This window comes from Pseudophryne corroboree, assembly GCF_028390025.1.
Source record: "Pseudophryne corroboree isolate aPseCor3 chromosome 7 unlocalized genomic scaffold, aPseCor3.hap2 SUPER_7_unloc_5, whole genome shotgun sequence".
In the NCBI taxonomy this organism is placed as follows: Eukaryota; Metazoa; Chordata; class Amphibia; order Anura; family Myobatrachidae; genus Pseudophryne; species Pseudophryne corroboree.
Genome location: NW_026967614.1, coordinates 352,898 through 373,357, shown reverse-complemented (window position 1 = coordinate 373,357; position 20,460 = coordinate 352,898). Strand labels below are relative to the sequence as shown.

The window sequence follows — 20,460 nt, the reverse complement described above, 5'->3', positions numbered from 1 at the left end:
GTGCAAGAGATCCTGAAGCACTCACTCATCATGGGAAAGTACCAATGTGTTTCTTCGTTGGTTGATCTAAGAAACATCTTACAAAAACTCTCCAGATTATTGACTTTTTAAAGTTTTTCTAGGAAACGTTCTAGATGAATGCTTATTAGCCTTTGTCAGTATGCATTTTTGCAAAGTGTCTCTGTGGTGCAATCAGTTAGTGTGTTTGGCTACTAACCAAAAGGTTGGTGGTTCAATCCCACCCAGGGATGTAATTGACCTTGTTATCAGATTTTGGTGATCTTTAAGTAGACAAGTCAAAATTTCAAACCCCCTGTTATGGTGTAGGGTACCTGGCCTTCTCTGATGTAATCAGAGTTAGATTTGATTCAGTGATTTTATAAAAACAGCTAGGAAGCACAATTTAGCAGTGGGTTGCAGAGAAAAAGAAATATGCTGGCAAAAAAAATCCAATTGAGTGATTAAACAGCTCTTCATTTTCTGGCTTTATTTTTATGCTAACAAATTTGTTCTCTGAAAAGTGTCCATAAAGCCAAGTCCTGATTAACACCTTTGTAGGGATGGTTTTTCACCTATTACTAAATTAAACTTGCTTCATTGGAAAGGCAGCAAGATGCATCCTCATTTCAATGTCTACTGAAATAATACAGGTTGACACCAGGAAACATTAACACCACTGTATCCTTGCTGCTTTCTCATGTGGAAGTCTGTTTAATGTGAAAACAAGGTGATATCTAATTAGCACACAGGTAAGGAATTAAGAAAATCTTTATTTAAGGGTGAAGATGTTTCTCACAAAATCGTTGCCCCAATGCATCATTGAAATTCAAGCTGGAAAGATGATTTTAATATATCACTTGTACATTTTGTATTGCTCTTCTGGTGACAATGTAGTTTGTTTTTGTCAATTACCATTTTAATAATAGGGTAAAAAAAATTAAGTGGATTTTTGAAAGAAAACAATACTGTCAATATACTATTAAAACAAATTAAAATGGTAAAAGTTATTGTACTTTAAGTAAACATAAAAGAGCTAACATATCAATCCCAGTTTTGGATTACTTTAATTAACAAAAAAAATGCATATAGCAGAGGATAGTTTCAATCTGCCTACCTCTGGGTAATGGGCCCAGCATGCTTCCATTGCAGTACTCTGCTGCACATGTAAGTGCAAGAGATCCTGAAGCACTCACTCATCATGGGAAAGTACCAATGTGTTTCTTCATTGGTTAATGGAAGAAACATCTTACAAAAACTCTCCAGATTATTGACTTTTTAAAGTTTTTCTAGGAAACGTTCTAGATATATGCTTATTAGACTTTGTCAGTATGTACTTTTTGCAAAGTGTCTCTGTGGCGCAATCGGTTAGTGTGTCCGGCTACTAACCAAAAGGTTGGTGGTTCAATCCCACCCAGGGACGTAATTGACCTTGTTATCAGATTTTGGTGATCTTTAAGTAGACAAGTCAAAATTTCAAACCCCCTGTTATGGTGTAGGGTACCTGGCCTTCTCTGATGTAATCAGAGTTAGATTTGATTCAGTGATTTTATAAAAACAGCTAGGAAGCACAATTTAGCAGTGGGTTGCAGAGAAAAAGAAATATGCTGGCAAAAAAAATCCAATTGAGTGATTAAACAGCTCTTCATTTTCTGGCTTTATTTTTATGCTAACAAATTTGTTCTCTGAAAAGTGTCCACAAAGCCAAGTCTCTGATTAACACCTTTGTAGGGATGGTTTTTCACCTATTACTAAATTAAACTTGCTTCATTGGAAAGGCAGCAAGATGCATCCTCATTTCAATGTCTACTGAAATAATACAGGTTGACACCAGGAAACATTAACACCACTGTATCCTTGCTGCTTTCTCATGTGGAAGTCTGTTTAATGTGAAAACAAGGTGATATCTAATTAGCACACAGGTAAGGAATTAAGAAAATCTTTATTTAAGGGTGAAGATGTTTCTCACAAAATCGTTGCCCCAATGCATCATTGAAATTCAAGCTGGAAAGATGATTTTAATATATCACTTGTACATTTTGTATTGCTCTTCTGGTGACAATGTAGTTTGTTTTTGTCAATTACCATTTTAATAATAGGGTAAAGAAAATTAAGTGGATTTTTGAAAGAAAACAATACTGTCAATATACTATTAAAACAAATTAAAATGGTAAAAGTTATTGTACTTTAAGTAAACATAAAAGAGCTAACATATCAATCCCAGTTTTGATTACTTAAATTAACAAAAAAAAATGCATATAGCAGAGGATAGTTTCAATCTGCCTATCGCTGGGTTATGGGCCCAGCATGCTTCCATTGCTGTACTCTGCTGCACATGTAAGTGCAAGAGATCCTGAAGCACTCACTCATCATGGGAAAGTACCAATGTGTTTCTTCGTTGGTTGATGGAAGAAACATCTTACAAAAACTCTCCAGATTATTGACTTTTTAAAGTTTTTCTAGGAAACGTTTTAGATGAATGCTTATTAGCCTTTGTCAGTATGGACTTTTGCAAAGTGTCTCTGTGGCGCAATCAGTTAGTGTGCACGGCTATTAACCAAAAAGTTGGTGGTTCAATCCCACCCAGGGACGTAATTGACCTTGTTATCAGATTTTGGTGATCTTTAAGTAGACAAGTCAAAATTTCAAAACCCCTGTTCTGGTGTAGGGTACCTGGCCTTCTCTGATGTAATCAGAGTTAGATTTGATTCAGTGATTTTATAAAAACAGCTAGGAAGCACAATTTAGCAGTGGGTTGCAGAGAAAAAGAAATATGCTGGCAAAAAAAATCCAATTGAGTGATTAAACAGCTCTTCATTTTCTGGCTTTATTTTTATACTAACAAATTTGTTCTCTGAAAAGTGTCCACAAAGCCAAGTCTCTGATTAACACCTTTGTAGGGATGGTTTTTCACCTATTACTAAATTAAACTTGCTTCATTGGAAAGGCAGCAAGATGCATCCTCATTTCAATGTCTACTGAAATAATACAGGTTGACACCAGGAAACATTAACACCACTGCATCCTTGCTGCTTTCTCATGTAGAAGTCTGTTTAATGTGAAAACAAGGTGATATCTAATAAGCACACAGGTAAGGAATTAAGAAAATCTTTATTTAAGGGTGAAGATGTTTCTCACAAAATCGTTGCCCCAATGCATCATTGAAATTCAAGCTGGAAAGATGATTTTAATATATCACTTGTACATTTTGTATTGCTCTTCTGGTGACAATGTAGTTTGTTTTTGTCAATTACCATTTTAATAATAGGGTAAAGAAAATTAAGTGGATTTTTGAAAGAAAACTATACTGTCAATATACTATTAAAACAAATTAAAATGGTAAAAGTTTTTGTACTTTAAGTAAAAATAAAAGAGCAAAAATATCAATCCCAGTTTTGATTACTTAAATTAACAAAAAAAAAATGCATATAGCAAAGGATAGTTTCAATCTGCCTACCTCTGGGTTATGGGCCCAGCATGCTTCCATTGCAGTACTCTGCTGCACATGTAAGTGCAAGAGATCCTGAAGCACTCACTCATCATGGGAAAGTACCAATGTGTTTCTTCGTTGGTTGATGGAAGAAACATCTTACAAAAACTCTCCAGATTATTGACTTTTTAAAGTTTTTCTAGGAAACGTTCTAGATGTATGCTTATTAGCCTTTGTCAGTATGTACTTTTTACAAAGTGTCTCTGTGGCGCAATCGGTTAGTGTGTCTGGCTACTAACCAAAAGGTTGGTGGCTTAATCCCACCCAGGGACGTAATTGACCTTGTTATCAGATTTTGGTGATCTTTAAGTAGACAAGTCAAAATTTCAAACCCCCTGTTATGGTGTAGGGTACCTGGCCTTCTCTGATGTAATCAGAGTTAGATTTGATTCAGTGATTTTATAAAAACAGATAGGAAGCACAATTTAGCAGTGGTTTGCAGAGAAAAAGAAATATGCTGGCAGAAAAATCCAATTGAGTGATTAAACAGCTCTTCATTTTCTGGCTTTATTTTTATGCTAACAAATTTGTTCTCTGAAAAGTGTCCACAAAGCCAAGTCTCTGATTAACACCTTTGTAGGGATGGTTTTTCACCTATTACTAAATTAAACTTGCTTCATTGGAAAGGCAGCAAGATGCATCTTCATTTCAATTTCTACTGAAATAATACAGGTTGACACCAGGAAACATTAACGCCACTGCATCCTTGCTGCTTTCTCATGTGGAAGTCTGTTTAATGTGAAAACAAGGTGATATCTAATTAGCACACAGGTAAGGAATTAAGAAAATCTTTATTTAAGGGTGAAGATGTTTCTCACAAAATCGTTGCCCCAATGCATCATTGAAATTCAAGCTGGAAAGATGATTTTAATATATCACGTGTACATTTTGTATTGCTCTTCTGGTGACAATGTAGTTTGTTTTTGTCAATTACCCTTTTAATAATAGGGTAAAGAAAATTAAGTGGATTTAAACAAATTAAAATGGTAAAAATTATTGTACTTCAAGTAAAAATAAAAGAGCAAAAATATCAATCCCAGTTTTGATTACTTAAATTAACAAAAAAAATGCATATAGCAAAGGATAGTTTCAATCTGCCTACCTCTGGGTTATGGGCCCTGTATGCTTCCATTGCAGTACTCTGCTGCACATGTAAGTGCAAGAGATCCTGAAGCACTCACTCATCATGGGAAAGTACCAATGTGTTTCTTTGTTGGTTGATGGAAGAAACATTTTACAAAAACTCTCCAGATTATTGACTTTTTAAAGTTTTTCTAGGAAACGTTCTAGATGTATGCTTATTAGCCTTTGTCAGTATGTACTTTTTGTGAAGTGTCTCTGTGGCGCAATCGGTTAGTGTGTCCGGCTACTAGCCAAAAGGTTGGTGGTTCAATCCCACCCAGGGACGTAATTGACCTTGTTATCAGATTTTGGTGATCTTTAAGTAGACAAGTCAAAATTTCAAACCCCCTGTTATGGTGTAGGGTACCTGGCCTTTTCTGATGTAATCAGAGTTAGATTTGATTCAGTGATTTAATAAAAACAGCTAGGAATCACAATTTAGCAGTGGGTTGCAGAGAAAAAGAAATATGCTGGCAGAAAAATCCAATTGAGTGATTAAACAGCTCTTCATTTTCTGGCTTTATTTTTATGCTAACAAATTTGTTCTCTGAAAAGTGTCCACAAAGCCAAGTCTCTGATTAACACTTTTGTAGGGATGGTTTTTCACCTATTACTAAATTAAACTTGCTTCATTGGAAAGGCAGCAAGATGCATCCTCATTTCAATTTCTACTGAAATAATACAGGTTGACACCAGGAAACATTAACGCCACTGCATCCTTGCTGCTTTCTCATGTGGAAGTCTGTTTAATGTGAAAACAAGGTGATATCTAATTAGCACACAGGTAAGGAATTAAGAAAATCTTTATTTAAGGGTGAAGATGTTTCTCACAAAATCGTTGCCCCAATGCATCATTGAAATTCAAGCTGGAAAGATGATTTTAATATATCACGTGTACATTTTGTATTGCTCTTCTGGTGACAATGTAGTTTGTTTTTGTCAATTACCCTTTTAATAATAGGGTAAAGAAAATTAAGTGGATTTAAACAAATTAAAATGGTAAAAATTATTGTACTTCAAGTAAAAATAAAAGAGCAAAAATATCAATCCCAGTTTTGATTACTTAAATTAACAAAAAAAATGCATATAGCAAAGGATAGTTTCAATCTGCCTACCGCTGGGTTATGGGCCCTGTATGCTTCCATTGCAGTACTCTGCTGCACATGTAAGTGCAAGAGATCCTGAAGCACTCACTCATCATGGGAAAGTACCAATGTGTTTCTTCGTTGGTTGATGGAAGAAACATTTTACAAAAACTCTCCAGATTATTGACTTTTTAAAGTTTTTCTAGGAAACGTTCTAGATGTATGCTTATTAGCCTTTGTCAGTATGTACTTTTCGTGAAGTGTCTCTGTGGCGCAATCGGTTAGTGTGTCCGGCTACTAACCAAAAGGTTGGTGGTTCAATCCCACCCAGGGACATAATTGACCTTGTTATCAGATTTTGGTGATCTTTAAGTAGACTAGTCAAAATTTCAAACCCCCTGTTATGGTGTAGGGTACCTGGCCTTTTCTGATGTAATCAGAGTTAGATTTGATTCAGTGATTTAATAAAAACAGCTAGGAAGCACAATTTAGCAGTGGGTTGCAGAGAAAAAGAAATATGCTGGCAAAAAAAATCCAATTGAGTGATTAAACAGCTCTTCATTTTCTGGCTTTATTTTTATGCTAACAAATTTGTTCTCTGAAAAGTGTCCACAAAGCCAAGTCTCTGATTAACACCTTTGTAGGGATGGTTTTTCACCTATTACTAAATTAAACGCTTCATTGGAAAGGCAGCAAGATGCATCCTCATTTCAATGTCTACTGAAATAATACAGGTTGACACCAGGAAACATTAACGCCACTGCATCCTTGCTGCTTTCTCATGTGGAAGTCTGTTTAATGTGAAAACAAGGTGATATCTAATTAGCACACAGGTAAGGAATTAAGAAAATCTTTATTTAAGGGTGAAAATGTTTCTCACAAAATCGTTGCCCCAATGCATCATTGAAATTCAAGCTGGAAAGATGATTTTAATATATCACTTGTACATTTTGTATTGCTCTTCTGGTGACAATGTAGTTTGTTTTTGTCAATTACCATTTTAATAATAGGGTAAAGAAAATTAAGTGGATTTTTGAAAGAAAACAATACTGTCAATATACTATTAAAACAAATTAAGATGGTAAAAGTTATTGTACTTTAAGTAAAAATAAAAGAGCTAAAATATCAATCCCAGTTTTGGATTACTTTAATTAAAAAAAATGCATATAGCAGAGGATAGTTTCAATCTGCCTACCTCTGGGTTATAAGCCCAGCATGCTTCCATTGCAGTACTCTGCTGTACATGTTAGTGCAAGAGATCCTGAAGCACTCACTCATCATGGGAAAGTACCAATGTGTTTCTTCGTTGGTTGATCTAAGAAACATCTTACAAAAACTCTAAAGATTATTGACTTTTTAAAGTTTTTCTAGGAAACGTTCTAGATGAATGCTTATTAGCCTTTGTCAGTATGCATTTTTGCAAAGTGTCTCTGTGGTGCAATCAGTTAGTGTGTTTGGCTACTAACCAAAAGGTTGGTGGTTCAATCCCACCCAGGGATGTAATTGACCTTGTGGTCAGGTTTTGGTGATCTTTAAGTAGACAAGTCAAAATTTCAAACCCCCTCTTATGATGTAGGGTACCTGGCCTTCTCTGATGTAACCAGAGTTAGTTTTGATTAAGTGATTTTATAAAAAACAGCTAGGAAGCACAATTTAGCAGTGGGTTGCAGAGAAAAAAAAAATATGCTGGCAGAAAAATCCAATTGAGTGATTGAACAGCTCTTCATTTTCTGGCTTTATTTTAATGCTAACAAATTTGTTCTCTGAAAAGTGTCCACAAAGCCAAGTCTCTGATGAACACCTTTGTAGGGATGGTTTTTCACCTATTACTAAATTAAACTTGCTTCATTGGAAAGGCAGCAAGATGCATCCTCATTTCAATGTCTACTGAAATAATACGGGTTGACACCAGGAAACATTAACGCCAATGCATCCTTCCTGCTTTCTCATGTGGAAGTCTGTTTAATGTGAAAACAAGGTGATATCTAAGTGGTACACAGGTAAGGAATTAAGAAAATCTTTATTTAATGGTGAAGATGTTTCTCACAAAATTGTTGCCCCAATGCATCATTGAAATTCAAGCTGGAAAGATGATTTTAATATATCACTTGTACATTTTGTATTGCTCTTCTGGTGACAATGTAGTTTGTTTTTGTCAATTACCATTTTAATAATAGGGTAAAGAAAATTAAGTGGATTTTTGAAAGAAAACAATACTGTCAATATACTATTAAAACAAATTAAGATGGTAAAAGTTATTGTACTTTAAGTAAAAATAAAAGAGCTAAAATATCAATCCCAGTTTTGGATTACTTTAATTAAAAAAAAATGCATATAGCAGAGGATAGTTTCAATCTGCCTACCTCTGGGTTATGGGCCCAGCATGCTTCCATTGCAGTACTCTGCTGCACATGTAAGTGTAAGAGATCCTGAAGCACTCACTCATCATGGGAAAGTACCAATGTGTTTCTTCGTTGGTTGTTGGAAGAAACATCTTACAAAAACTCTCCAGATTATTGACTTTTTAAAGTTTTTCTAGGAAACGTTTTAGATGAATGCTTATTAGCCTTTGTCAGGATGGACTTTTGCAAAGTGTCTCTGTGGCGCAATAAGTTAGTGTGCACGGCTATTAGCTAAAAGGTTGGTGGTTCAATCCCACCCAGGGACGTAATTGACCTTGTTATCAGATTTTGGTGATCTTTAAGTAGACAAGTCAAAATTTCAAACCCCCTGTTATGGTGTAGGGTACCTGGCCTTCTCTGATGTAATCAGAGTTAGATTTGAATCAGTGATTTTATAAAAACAGCTAGGAAGCACAATTTAGCAGTGGGTTGCAGAGAAAAAGAAATATGCTGGCAAAAAAAATCAAATTGAGTGATTAAACAGCTCTTAATTTTCTGGCTTTATTTTTATGCTAACAAATTTGTTCTCTGAAAAGTGTCCACAAAGCCAAGTCTCTGATTAACACCTTTGTAAGGATGGTTTTTCACCTATTACAAAATTAAACTTGCTTCATTGGAAAGGCAGCAAGATGCATCCTCATTTCAATGTCTACTGAAATAATACAGGTTGACACCAGGAAACATTAACGCCACTGCATCCTTGCTGCTTTCTCATGTGGAAGTCTGTTTAATGTGAAAACATGGTGATATCTAATTAGCACACAGGTAAGGAATTAAGAAAATCTTTATTTAAGGGTGAAAATGTTTCTCACAAAATCGTTGCCCCAATGCATCATTGAAATTCAAGCTGGAAAGATGATTTTAATATATCACTTGTACATTTTGTATTGCTCTTCTGGTGACAATGTAGTTTGTTTTTGTCAATTACCATTTTAATAATAGGGTAAAGAAAATTAAGTGGATTTTTGAAAGAAAACAATACTGTCAATATACTATTAAAACAAATTAAGATGGTAAAAGTTATTGTACTTTAAGTAAAAATAAAAGAGCTAAAATATCAATCCCAGTTTTGGATTACTTTAATAAAAAAAAATGCATATAGCAGAGGATAGTTTCAAAATGCCTACCTCTGGTTTATAAGCCCAGCATGCTTCCATTGCAGTACTCTGCTGCACATGTAAGTGCAAGAGATCCTGAAGCACTCACTCATCATGGGAAAGTACCAATGTGTTTCTTCGTTGGTTGATCTAAGAAACATCTTACAAAAACTCTCCAGATTATTGACTTTTTAAAGTTTTTCTAGGAAACGTTCTAGATGAATGCTTATTAGCCTTTGTCAGTATGCATTTTTGCAAAGTGTCTCTGTGGTGCAATCAGTTAGTGTGTTTGGCTACTAACCAAAAGGTTGGTGGTTCAATCCCACCCAGGGATGTAATTGACCTTGTTATCAGATTTTGGTGATCTTTAAGTAGACAAGTCAAAATTTCAAACCCCCTGTTATGGTGTAGGGTACCTGGCCTTCTCTGATGTAATCAGAGTTAGATTTGATTCAGTGATTTTATAAAAACAGCTAGGAAGCACAATTTAGCAGTGGGTTGCAGAGAAAAAGAAATATGCTGGCAAAAAAAATCCAATTGAGTGATTAAACAGCTCTTCATTTTCTGGCTTTATTTTTATGCTAACAAATTTGTTCTCTGAAAAGTGTCCATAAAGCCAAGTCCTGATTAACACCTTTGTAGGGATGGTTTTTCACCTATTACTAAATTAAACTTGCTTCATTGGAAAGGCAGCAAGATGCATCCTCATTTCAATGTCTACTGAAATAATACAGGTTGACACCAGGAAACATTAACACCACTGTATCCTTGCTGCTTTCTCATGTGGAAGTCTGTTTAATGTGAAAACAAGGTGATATCTAATTAGCACACAGGTAAGGAATTAAGAAAATCTTTATTTAAGGGTGAAGATGTTTCTCACAAAATCGTTGCCCCAATGCATCATTGAAATTCAAGCTGGAAAGATGATTTTAATATATCACTTGTACATTTTGTATTGCTCTTCTGGTGACAATGTAGTTTGTTTTTGTCAATTACCATTTTAATAATAGGGTAAAAAAAATTAAGTGGATTTTTGAAAGAAAACAATACTGTCAATATACTATTAAAACAAATTAAAATGGTAAAAGTTATTGTACTTTAAGTAAACATAAAAGAGCTAACATATCAATCCCAGTTTTGGATTACTTTAATTAACAAAAAAAATGCATATAGCAGAGGATAGTTTCAATCTGCCTACCTCTGGGTAATGGGCCCAGCATGCTTCCATTGCAGTACTCTGCTGCACATGTAAGTGCAAGAGATCCTGAAGCACTCACTCATCATGGGAAAGTACCAATGTGTTTCTTTATTGGTTAATGGAAGAAACATCTTACAAAAACTCTCCAGATTATTGACTTTTTAAAGTTTTTCTAGGAAACGTTCTAGATATATGCTTATTAGACTTTGTCAGTATGTACTTTTTGCAAAGTGTCTCTGTGGCACAATCGGTTAGTGTGTCCGGCTACTAACCAAAAGGTTGGTGGTTCAATCCCACCCAGGGACGTAATTGACCTTGTTATCAGATTTTGGTGATCTTTAAGTAGACAAGTCAAAATTTCAAACCCCCTGTTATGGTGTAGGGTACCTGGCCTTCTCTGATGTAATCAGAGTTAGATTTGATTCAGTGATTTTATAAAAACAGCTAGGAAGCACAATTTAGCAGTGGGTTGCAGAGAAAAAGAAATATGCTGGCAAAAAAAATCCAATTGAGTGATTAAACAGCTCTTCATTTTCTGGCTTTATTTTTATGCTAACAAATTTGTTCTCTGAAAAGTGTCCACAAAGCCAAGTCTCTGATTAACACCTTTGTAGGGATGGTTTTTCACCTATTACTAAATTAAACTTGCTTCATTGGAAAGGCAGCAAGGTGCATCCTCATTTCAATGTCTACTGAAATAATACAGGTTGACACCAGGAAACATTAACACCACTGTATCCTTGCTGCTTTCTCATGTGGAAGTCTGTTTAATGTGAAAACAAGGTGATATCTAATTAGCACACAGGTAAGGAATTAAGAAAATCTTTATTTAAGGGTGAAGATGTTTCTCACAAAATCGTTGCCCCAATGCATCATTGAAATTCAAGCTGGAAAGATGATTTTAATATATCACTTGTACATTTTGTATTGCTCTTCTGGTGACAATGTAGTTTGTTTTTGTCAATTACCATTTTAATAATAGGGTAAAGAAAATTAAGTGGATTTTTGAAAGAAAACAATACTGTCAATATACTATTAAAACAAATTAAAATGGTAAAAGTTATTGTACTTTAAGTAAACATAAAAGAGCTAACATATCAATCCCAGTTTTGATTACTTAAATTAACAAAAAAAAAATGCATATAGCAGAGGATAGTTTCAATCTACCTATCGCTGGGTTATGGGCCCAGCATGCTTCCATTGCTGTACTCTGCTGCACATGTAAGTGCAAGAGATCCTGAAGCACTCACTCATCATGGGAAAGTACCAATGTGTTTCTTCGTTGGTTGATGGAAGAAACATCTTACAAAAACTCTCCAGATTATTGACTTTTTAAAGTTTTTCTAGGAAACGTTTTAGATGAATGCTTATTAGCCTTTGTCAGTATGGACTTTTGCAAAGTGTCTCTGTGGCGCAATCAGTTAGTGTGCACGGCTATTAACCAAAAGGTTGGTGGTTCAATCCCACCCAGGGACGTAATTGACCTTGTTATCAGATTTTGGTGATCTTTAAGTAGACAAGTCAAAATTTCAAAACCCCTGTTCTGGTGTAGGGTACCTGGCCTTCTCTGATGTAATCAGAGTTAGATTTGATTCAGTGATTTTATAAAAACAGCTAGGAAGCACAATTTAGCAGTGGGTTGCAGAGAAAAAGAAATATGCTGGCAAAAAAAATCCAATTGAGTGATTAAACAGCTCTTCATTTTCTGGCTTTATTTTTATACTAACAAATTTGTTCTCTGAAAAGTGTCCACAAAGCCAAGTCTCTGATTAACACCTTTGTAGGGATGGTTTTTCACCTATTACTAAATTAAACTTGCTTCATTGGAAAGGCAGCAAGATGCATCCTCATTTCAATGTCTACTGAAATAATACAGGTTGACACCAGGAAACATTAACACCACTGCATCCTTGCTGCTTTCTCATGTAGAAGTCTGTTTAATGTGAAAACAAGGTGATATCTAATAAGCACACAGGTAAGGAATTAAGAAAATCTTTATTTAAGGGTGAAGATGTTTCTCACAAAATCGTTGCCCCAATGCATCATTGAAATTCAAGCTGGAAAGATGATTTTAATATATCACTTGTACATTTTGTATTGCTCTTCTGGTGACAATGTAGTTTGTTTTTGTCAATTACCATTTTAATAATAGGGTAAAGAAAATTAAGTGGATTTTTTAAAGAAAACTATACTGTCAATATACTATTAAAACAAATTAAAATGGTAAAAGTTTTTGTACTTTAAGTAAAAATAAAAGAGCAAAAATATCAATCCCAGTTTTGATTACTTAAATTAACAAAAAAAAAATGCATATAGCAAAGGATAGTTTCAATCTGCCTACCTCTGGGTTATGGGCCCAGCATGCTTCCATTGCAGTACTCTGCTGCACATGTAAGTGCAAGAGATCCTGAAGCACTCACTCATCATGGGAAAGTACCAATGTGTTTCTTCGTTTGTTGATGGAAGAAACATCTTACAAAAACTCTCCAGATTATTGACTTTTTAAAGTTTTTCTAGGAAACGTTCTAGATGTATGCTTATTAGCCTTTGTCAGTATGTACTTTTTACAAAGTGTCTCTGTGGCGCAATCGGTTAGTGTGTCTGGCTACTAACCAAAAGGTTGGTGGCTTAATCCCACCCAGGGACGTAATTGACCTTGTTATCAGATTTTGGTGATCTTTAAGTAGACAAGTCAAAATTTCAAACCCCCTGTTATGGTGTAGGGTACCTGGCCTTCTCTGATGTAATCAGAGTTAGATTTGATTCAGTGATTTTATAAAAACAGATAGGAAGCACAATTTAGCAGTGGTTTGCAGAGAAAAAGAAATATGCTGGCAGAAAAATCCAATTGAGTGATTAAACAGCTCTTCATTTTCTGGCTTTATTTTTATGCTAACAAATTTGTTCTCTGAAAAGTGTCCACAAAGCCAAGTCTCTGATTAACACCTTTGTAGGGATGGTTTTTCACCTATTACTAAATTAAACTTGCTTCATTGGAAAGGCAGCAAGATGCATCTTCATTTCAATTTCTACTGAAATAATACAGGTTGACACCAGGAAACATTAACGCCACTGCATCCTTGCTGCTTTCTCATGTGGAAGTCTGTTTAATGTGAAAACAAGGTGATATCTAATTAGCACACAGGTAAGGAATTAAGAAAATCTTTATTTAAGGGTGAAGATGTTTCTCACAAAATCGTTGCCCCAATGCATCATTGAAATTCAAGCTGGAAAGATGATTTTAATATATCACGTGTACATTTTGTATTGCTCTTCTGGTGACAATGTAGTTTGTTTTTGTCAATTACCCTTTTAATAATAGGGTAAAGAAAATTAAGTGGATTTAAACAAATTAAAATGGTAAAAATTATTGTACTTCAAGTAAAAATAAAAGAGCAAAAATATCAATCCCAGTTTTGATTACTTAAATTAACAAAAAAAATGCATATAGCAAAGGATAGTTTCAATCTGCCTACCGCTGGGTTATGGGCCCTGTATGCTTCCATTGCAGTACTCTGCTGCACATGTAAGTGCAAGAGATCCTGAAGCACTCACTCATCATGGGAAAGTACCAATGTGTTTCTTTGTTGGTTGATGGAAGAAACATTTTACAAAAACTCTCCAGATTATTGACTTTTTAAAGTTTTTCTAGGAAACGTTCTAGATGTATGCTTATTAGCCTTTGTCAGTATGTACTTTTTGTGAAGTGTCTCTGTGGCGCAATCGGTTAGTGTGTCCGGCTACTAGCCAAAAGGTTGGTGGTTCAATCCCACCCAGGGACGTAATTGACCTTGTTATCAGATTTTGGTGATCTTTAAGTAGACAAGTCAAAATTTCAAACCCCCTGTTATGGTGTAGGGTACCTGGCCTTTTCTGATGTAATCAGAGTTAGATTTGATTCAGTGATTTAATAAAAACAGCTAGGAATCACAATTTAGCAGTGGGTTGCAGAGAAAAAGAAATATGCTGGCAGAAAAATCCAATTGAGTGATTAAACAGCTCTTCATTTTCTGGCTTTATTTTTATGCTAACAAATTTGTTCTCTGAAAAGTGTCCACAAAGCCAAGTCTCTGATTAACACCTTTGTAGGGATGGTTTTTCACCTATTACTAAATTAAACTTGCTTCATTGGAAAGGCAGCAAGATGCATCCTCATTTCAATTTCTACTGAAATAATACAGGTTGACACCAGGAAACATTAACGCCACTGCATCCTTGCTGCTTTCTCATGTGGAAGTCTGTTTAATGTGAAAACAAGGTGATATCTAATTAGCACACAGGTAAGGAATTAAGAAAATCTTTATTTAAGGGTGAAGATGTTTCTCACAAAATCGTTGCCCCAATGCATCATTGAAATTCAAGCTGGAAAGATGATTTTAATATATCACGTGTACATTTTGTATTGCTCTTCTGGTGACAATGTAGTTTGTTTTTGTCAATTACCCTTTTAATAATAGGGTAAAGAAAATTAAGTGGATTTAAACAAATTAAAATGGTAAAAATTATTGTACTTCAAGTAAAAATAAAAGAGCAAAAATATCAATCCCAGTTTTGATTACTTAAATTAACAAAAAAAATGCATATAGCAAAGGATAGTTTCAATCTGCCTACCGCTGGGTTATGGGCCCTGTATGCTTCCATTGCAGTACTCTGCTGCACATGTAAGTGCAAGAGATCCTGAAGCACTCACTCATCATGGGAAAGTACCAATGTGTTTCTTCGTTGGTTGATGGAAGAAACATTTTACAAAAACTCTCCAGATTATTGACTTTTTAAAGTTTTTCTAGGAAACGTTCTAGATGTATGCTTATTAGCCTTTGTCAGTATGTACTTTTCGTGAAGTGTCTCTGTGGCGCAATTGGTTAGTGTGTCCGGCTACTAACCAAAAGGTTGGTGGTTCAATCCCACCCAGGGACATAATTGACCTTGTTATCAGATTTTGGTGATCTTTAAGTAGACAAGTCAAAATTTCAAACCCCCTGTTATGGTGTAGGGTACCTGGCCTTTTCTGATGTAATCAGAGTTAGATTTGATTCAGTGATTTAATAAAAACAGCTAGGAAGCACAATTTAGCAGTGGGTTGCAGAGAAAAAGAAATATGCTGGCAAAAAAAATCCAATTGAGTGATTAAACAGCTCTTCATTTTCTGGCTTTATTTTTATGCTAACAAATTTGTTCTCTGAAAAGTGTCCACAAAGCCAAGTCTCTGATTAACTCCTTTGTAGGGATGGTTTTTCACCTATTACTAAATTAAACGCTTCATTGGAAAGGCAGCAAGATGCATCCTCATTTCAATGTCTACTGAAATAATACAGGTTGACACCAGGAAACATTAACACCACTGCATCCTTGCTGCTTTCTCATGTGGAAGTCTGTTTAATGTGAAAACAAGGTGATATCTAATTAGCACACAGGTAAGGAATTAAGAAAATCTTTATTTAAGGGTGAAGATGTTTCTCACAAAATCGTTACCCCAATGCATCATTGAAATTCAAGCTGGAAAGATGATTTTAATATATCACTTGTACATTTTGTATTGCTCTTCTGGTGACAATGTAGTTTGTTTTTGTCAATTACCATTTTAATAATAGGGTTAAGAAAATTAAGTGGATTTTTGAAAGAAAACAATACTGTCAATATACTATTAAAACAAATTAAAATGGTAAAAGTTATTGTACTTTAAGTGAAAATAAAAGAGCCAAAATATCAATCCCAGTTTTGGATTACTTTAATTAACAAAAAAAAATGCATATAGCAGAGGATAGTTTCAATCTGCCTACCGCTGGGTTATGGGCCCTGTATGCTTCCATTGCAGTACTCTGCTGCACATGTAAGTGCAAGAGATCCTGAAGCACTCACTCATCATGGGAAAGTACCAATGTGTTTCTTCGTTGGTTGATGGAAGAAACATTTTACAAAAACTCTCCAGATTATTGACTTTTTAAAGTTTTTCTAGGAAACGTTCTAGATGTATGCTTATTAGCCTTTGTCAGTATGTACTTTTTGTGAAGTGTCTCTGTGGCGCAATCGGTTAGTGTGTCCGGCTACTAACCAAAAGGTTGGTGGTTCAATCCCACCCAGGGACGTAATTGACCTTGTTATCAGATTTTGGTGATCTTTAAGTAGACAAGTCAAAATTTCAAACCCCCTGTTATGGTGTAGGGTACCTGGCCTTTTCTGATGTAATCAGAGTTAGATTTGATTCAGTGATTTAATAAAAACAGCTAGGAAGCACAATTTAGCAGTGGGTTTCAGAGAAAAAGAAATATGCTGGCAAAAAAAATCCAATTGAGTGATTAAACAGCTCTTCATTTTCTGGCTTTATTTTTATGCTAACAAATTTGTTCTCTGAAAAGTGTCCACAAAGCCAAGTCTCTGATTAACACCTTTGTAGGGATGGTTTTTCACCTATTACTAAATTAAACGCTTCATTGGAAAGGCAGCAAGATGCATCCTCATTTCAATGTCTACTGAAATAATACAGGTTGACACCAGGAAACATTAACGCCACTGCATCCTTGCTGCTTTCTCATGTGGAAGTCTGTTTAATGTGAAAACAAGGTGATATCTAATTAGCACACAGGTAAGGAATTAAGAAAATCTTTATTTAAGGGTGAAGATGTTTCTCACAAAATCGTTGCCCCAATGCATCATTGAAATTCAAGCTGGAAAGATGATTTTAATATATCACTTGTACATTTTGTATTGCTCTTCTGGTGACAATGTAGTTTGTTTTTGTCAATTACCATTTTAATAATAGGGTTAAGAAAATTAAGTGGATTTTTGAAAGAAAACAATACTGTCAATATACTATTAAAACAAATTAAAATGGTAAAAGTTATTGTACTTTAAGTGAAAATAAAAGAGCCAAAATATCAATCTCAGTTTTGGATTACTTTAATTAACAAAAAAAAAAATGCATATAGCAGAGGATAGTTTCAATCTGCCTACCGCTGGGTTATGGGCCCAGCATGCTTCCATTGCTGTACTCTGCTGCACATGTAAGTGCAAGAGATCCTGAAGCACTCACTCATCATGGGAAAGTACCAATGTGTTTCTTCGTTGGTTGATGGAAGAAACATCTTACAAAAACTCTCCAGATTATTGACTTTTTAAAGTTTTTCTAGGAAACGTTTTAGATGAATGCTTATTAGCCTTTGTCAGTATGGACTTTTGCAAAGTGTCTCTGTGGCGCAATCATTTAGTGTGCACGGCGATTAACCAAAAGGTTGGTGGTTCAATCCCACAGAGGGACGTAATTGACCTTGTTATCAGATTTTGGTGATCTTTAAGTAGACAAGTCAAAATTTCAAATCCCCCTGTTCTGGTGTAGGGTACCTGGCCTTCTCTGATGTAATCAGAGTTAGATTTGATTCAGTGATTTTATAAAAACAGCTAGGAAGCACAATTTAGCAGTGGGTTGCAGAGAAAAAGAAATATGCTGGAAAAAAAAATCAAATTGAGTGATTAAACAGCTCTTAATTTTCTGGCTTTATTTTTATGCTAACAAATTTGTTCTCTGAAAAGTGTCCACAAAGCCAAGTCTCTGATTAACACCTTTGTAAGGATGGTTTTTAACCTATTACTAAATTAAACTTGCTTCATTGGAAAGGCAGCAAGATGCATCCTCATTTCAATGTCTACTGAAATAATACAGGTTGACACCAGGAAACATTAACGCCACTGCATCCTTGCTGCTTTCTCATGTGGAAGTCTGTTTAATGTGAAAACAAGGTGATATCTAATTAGCACACAGGTAAGGAATTAAGAAAATCTTTATTTAAGGGTGAAAATGTTTCTCACAAAATCGTTGCCCCAATGCATCATTGAAATTCAAGCTGGAAAGATGATTTTAATATATCACTTGTACATTTTGTATTGCTCTTCTGGTGACAATGTAGTTTGTTTTTGTCAATTACCATTTTAATAATAGGGTAATGAAAATTAAGAGGATTTTTGAAAGAAAACAATACTGTCAATATACTATTAAAACAAATTAAAATGGTAAAAGTTATTGTACTGTAAGTAAAAATAAAAGAGCCAACATATCAATCCCAGTTTTGGATTACTTTAACAAAAAAAAATGCATATAGCAGAGGATAGTTTCAATCTGCCTACCTCTGGGTTATGTGCCCAGCATGCTTCCATTGCTGTACTCTGCTGCACATGTAAGTGTAATAGATCCTGAAGCACTCACTCATCATGGGAAAGTACCAATGTGTTTCTTCATTGGTTGATGGAAGAAACATCTTACAAAAACTCTCCAGATTATTGACTTTTTAAAGTTTTTCTAGGAAACGTTTTAGATGAATGCTTATTAGCCTTTGCCAGTATGTACTTTTGCAAAGTGTCTCTGTGGCGCAATCAGTTAGTGTGTATGGCTATTAACCAAAAGGTTGGTGGTTCAATCCCACCCAGGGACGTAATTGACCTTGTTATCAGATTTTGGTGATCTTTAAGTAGACAAGTCAAAATTTCAAACCCTCTCTTATGGTGTAGGGTACCTGGCCTTCTCTGATGTAATCAGAGTTAGATTTGATTCAGTGATTTTATAAAAACAGCTAGGAAGCACAATTTAGCAGTGGGTTGCAGAGAAAAAGAAATATGCTGGCAAAAAAAATCCAATTGAGTGATTAAACAGCTCTTCATTTTCTGGCTTTATTTTTATGCTAACAAATTTGTTCTCTGAAAAGTGTCCACAAAGCCAAGTCTCTGATTAACACCTTTGTAAGGATGGTTTTTCACCTATTACTAAATTAAACTTGCTTCATTGGAAAGGCAGCAAGATGCATCCTCATTTCAATGTCTACTGAAATAATACAGGTTGACACCAGGAAACATTAACGCCACTGCATCCTTGCTGCTTTCTCATGTGGAAGTCTGTTTAATGTGAAAACAAGGTGATATCTAATTAGCACACAGGTAAGGAATTAAGAAAATCTTTATTTAAGGGTGAAAATGTTTCTCACAAAATCGTTGCCCCAATGCATCATTGAAATTCAAGCAGGAAAGATGATTTTAATATATCACTTGTACATTTTGTATTGCTCTTCTGGTGACAATGTAGTTTGTTTTTGTCAATTACCATTTTAATAATAGGGTAAAGAAAATTAAGTGGATTTTTAAAAGAAAACAATACTTTCAATATACTATTAAAACAAATTAAAATGGTAAAAGTTATTGTACTTTAATGAAAAATAAAAGAGCAAAAATATCAATCCCAGTTTTGGATTACTTTAACAAAAAAAATGCATATAGCAGAGGATAGTTTTAATCTGCCTACCTCTGGGTTATGGGCCCAGCATGCTTCCATTGCAGTACTCTGCTGCACATGTAAGTGCAAGAGATCCTGAAGCACTCACTCATCATGGGAAAGTACCAATGTGTTTCTTCGTTGGTTGATGGAAGAAACATCTTACAAAAACTCTCCAGATTATTGACTTTTTAAAGTTTTTCTAGGAAACGTTCCAGATGTATGCTTATTAGCCTTTGTCAGTATGTACTTTTTACAAAGTGTCTCTGTGGCGCAATCGGTTAGTGTGTCTGGCTACTAACCGAAAGGTTGGTGGTTCAATCCCACCCAGGGACGTAATTGACCTTGTTATCAGATTTTGGTGATCTTTAAGTAGACAAGTCAAAATTTCAAACCCCCCGTTATGGTGTAGGGTACCTGGCCTTCTCTGATGTAATCAGAGTTAGATTTGATTCAGTGATTTTATAAAAACAGATAGGAAGCACAATTTAGCAGTGGGTTGCAGAGAAAAAGAAATATGCTGGCAAAAAAAATCCAATTGAGTGATTAAACAGCTCTTCATTTTCCAGCTTTATTTTTATGCTAACAAATTTGTTCTCTGAAAAGTGTCCACAAAGCCAAGTCTCTGATTAACACCTTTGTAGGGATGGTTTTTCACCTATTACTAAATTAAACTTGCTTCATTGGAAAGGCAGCAAGATGCATCCTCATTTCAATGTCTACTGAAATAATACAGGTTGACACCAGGAAACATTAACGCCACTGCATCCTTGCTGCTTTCTCATGTAGAAGTCTGTTTAATGTGAAAACAAGGTG

The 20,460-nt window shown here is 35.0% G+C and overlaps 6 non-coding genes across 6 annotated transcripts; all 6 read left to right on the top strand.

The window, feature by feature from the left end:
• The first annotated feature begins 1,346 nt into the window (after window positions 1-1,346).
• Window positions 1,347-1,420, top strand: TRNAS-ACU (transfer RNA serine (anticodon ACU)). The gene has a single exon. It is a non-coding gene; the product is annotated as a tRNA-Ser (tRNA).
• A 4,536-nt stretch (window positions 1,421-5,956) lies between these two features.
• On the top strand, window positions 5,957-6,030 carry TRNAS-ACU (transfer RNA serine (anticodon ACU)). Its single transcript has one exon. It is a non-coding gene; the product is annotated as a tRNA-Ser (tRNA).
• Window positions 6,031-10,623: 4,593 nt separating this feature from the next.
• Window positions 10,624-10,697, top strand: TRNAS-ACU (transfer RNA serine (anticodon ACU)). The gene has a single exon. It is a non-coding gene; the product is annotated as a tRNA-Ser (tRNA).
• A 4,537-nt stretch (window positions 10,698-15,234) lies between these two features.
• On the top strand, window positions 15,235-15,308 carry TRNAS-ACU (transfer RNA serine (anticodon ACU)). Its single transcript has one exon. It is a non-coding gene; the product is annotated as a tRNA-Ser (tRNA).
• Window positions 15,309-16,403: 1,095 nt separating this feature from the next.
• On the top strand, window positions 16,404-16,477 carry TRNAS-ACU (transfer RNA serine (anticodon ACU)). The gene has a single exon. It is a non-coding gene; the product is annotated as a tRNA-Ser (tRNA).
• A 3,429-nt stretch (window positions 16,478-19,906) lies between these two features.
• Window positions 19,907-19,980, top strand: TRNAS-ACU (transfer RNA serine (anticodon ACU)). Its single transcript has one exon. It is a non-coding gene; the product is annotated as a tRNA-Ser (tRNA).
• Window positions 19,981-20,460: the final 480 nt, after the last annotated feature.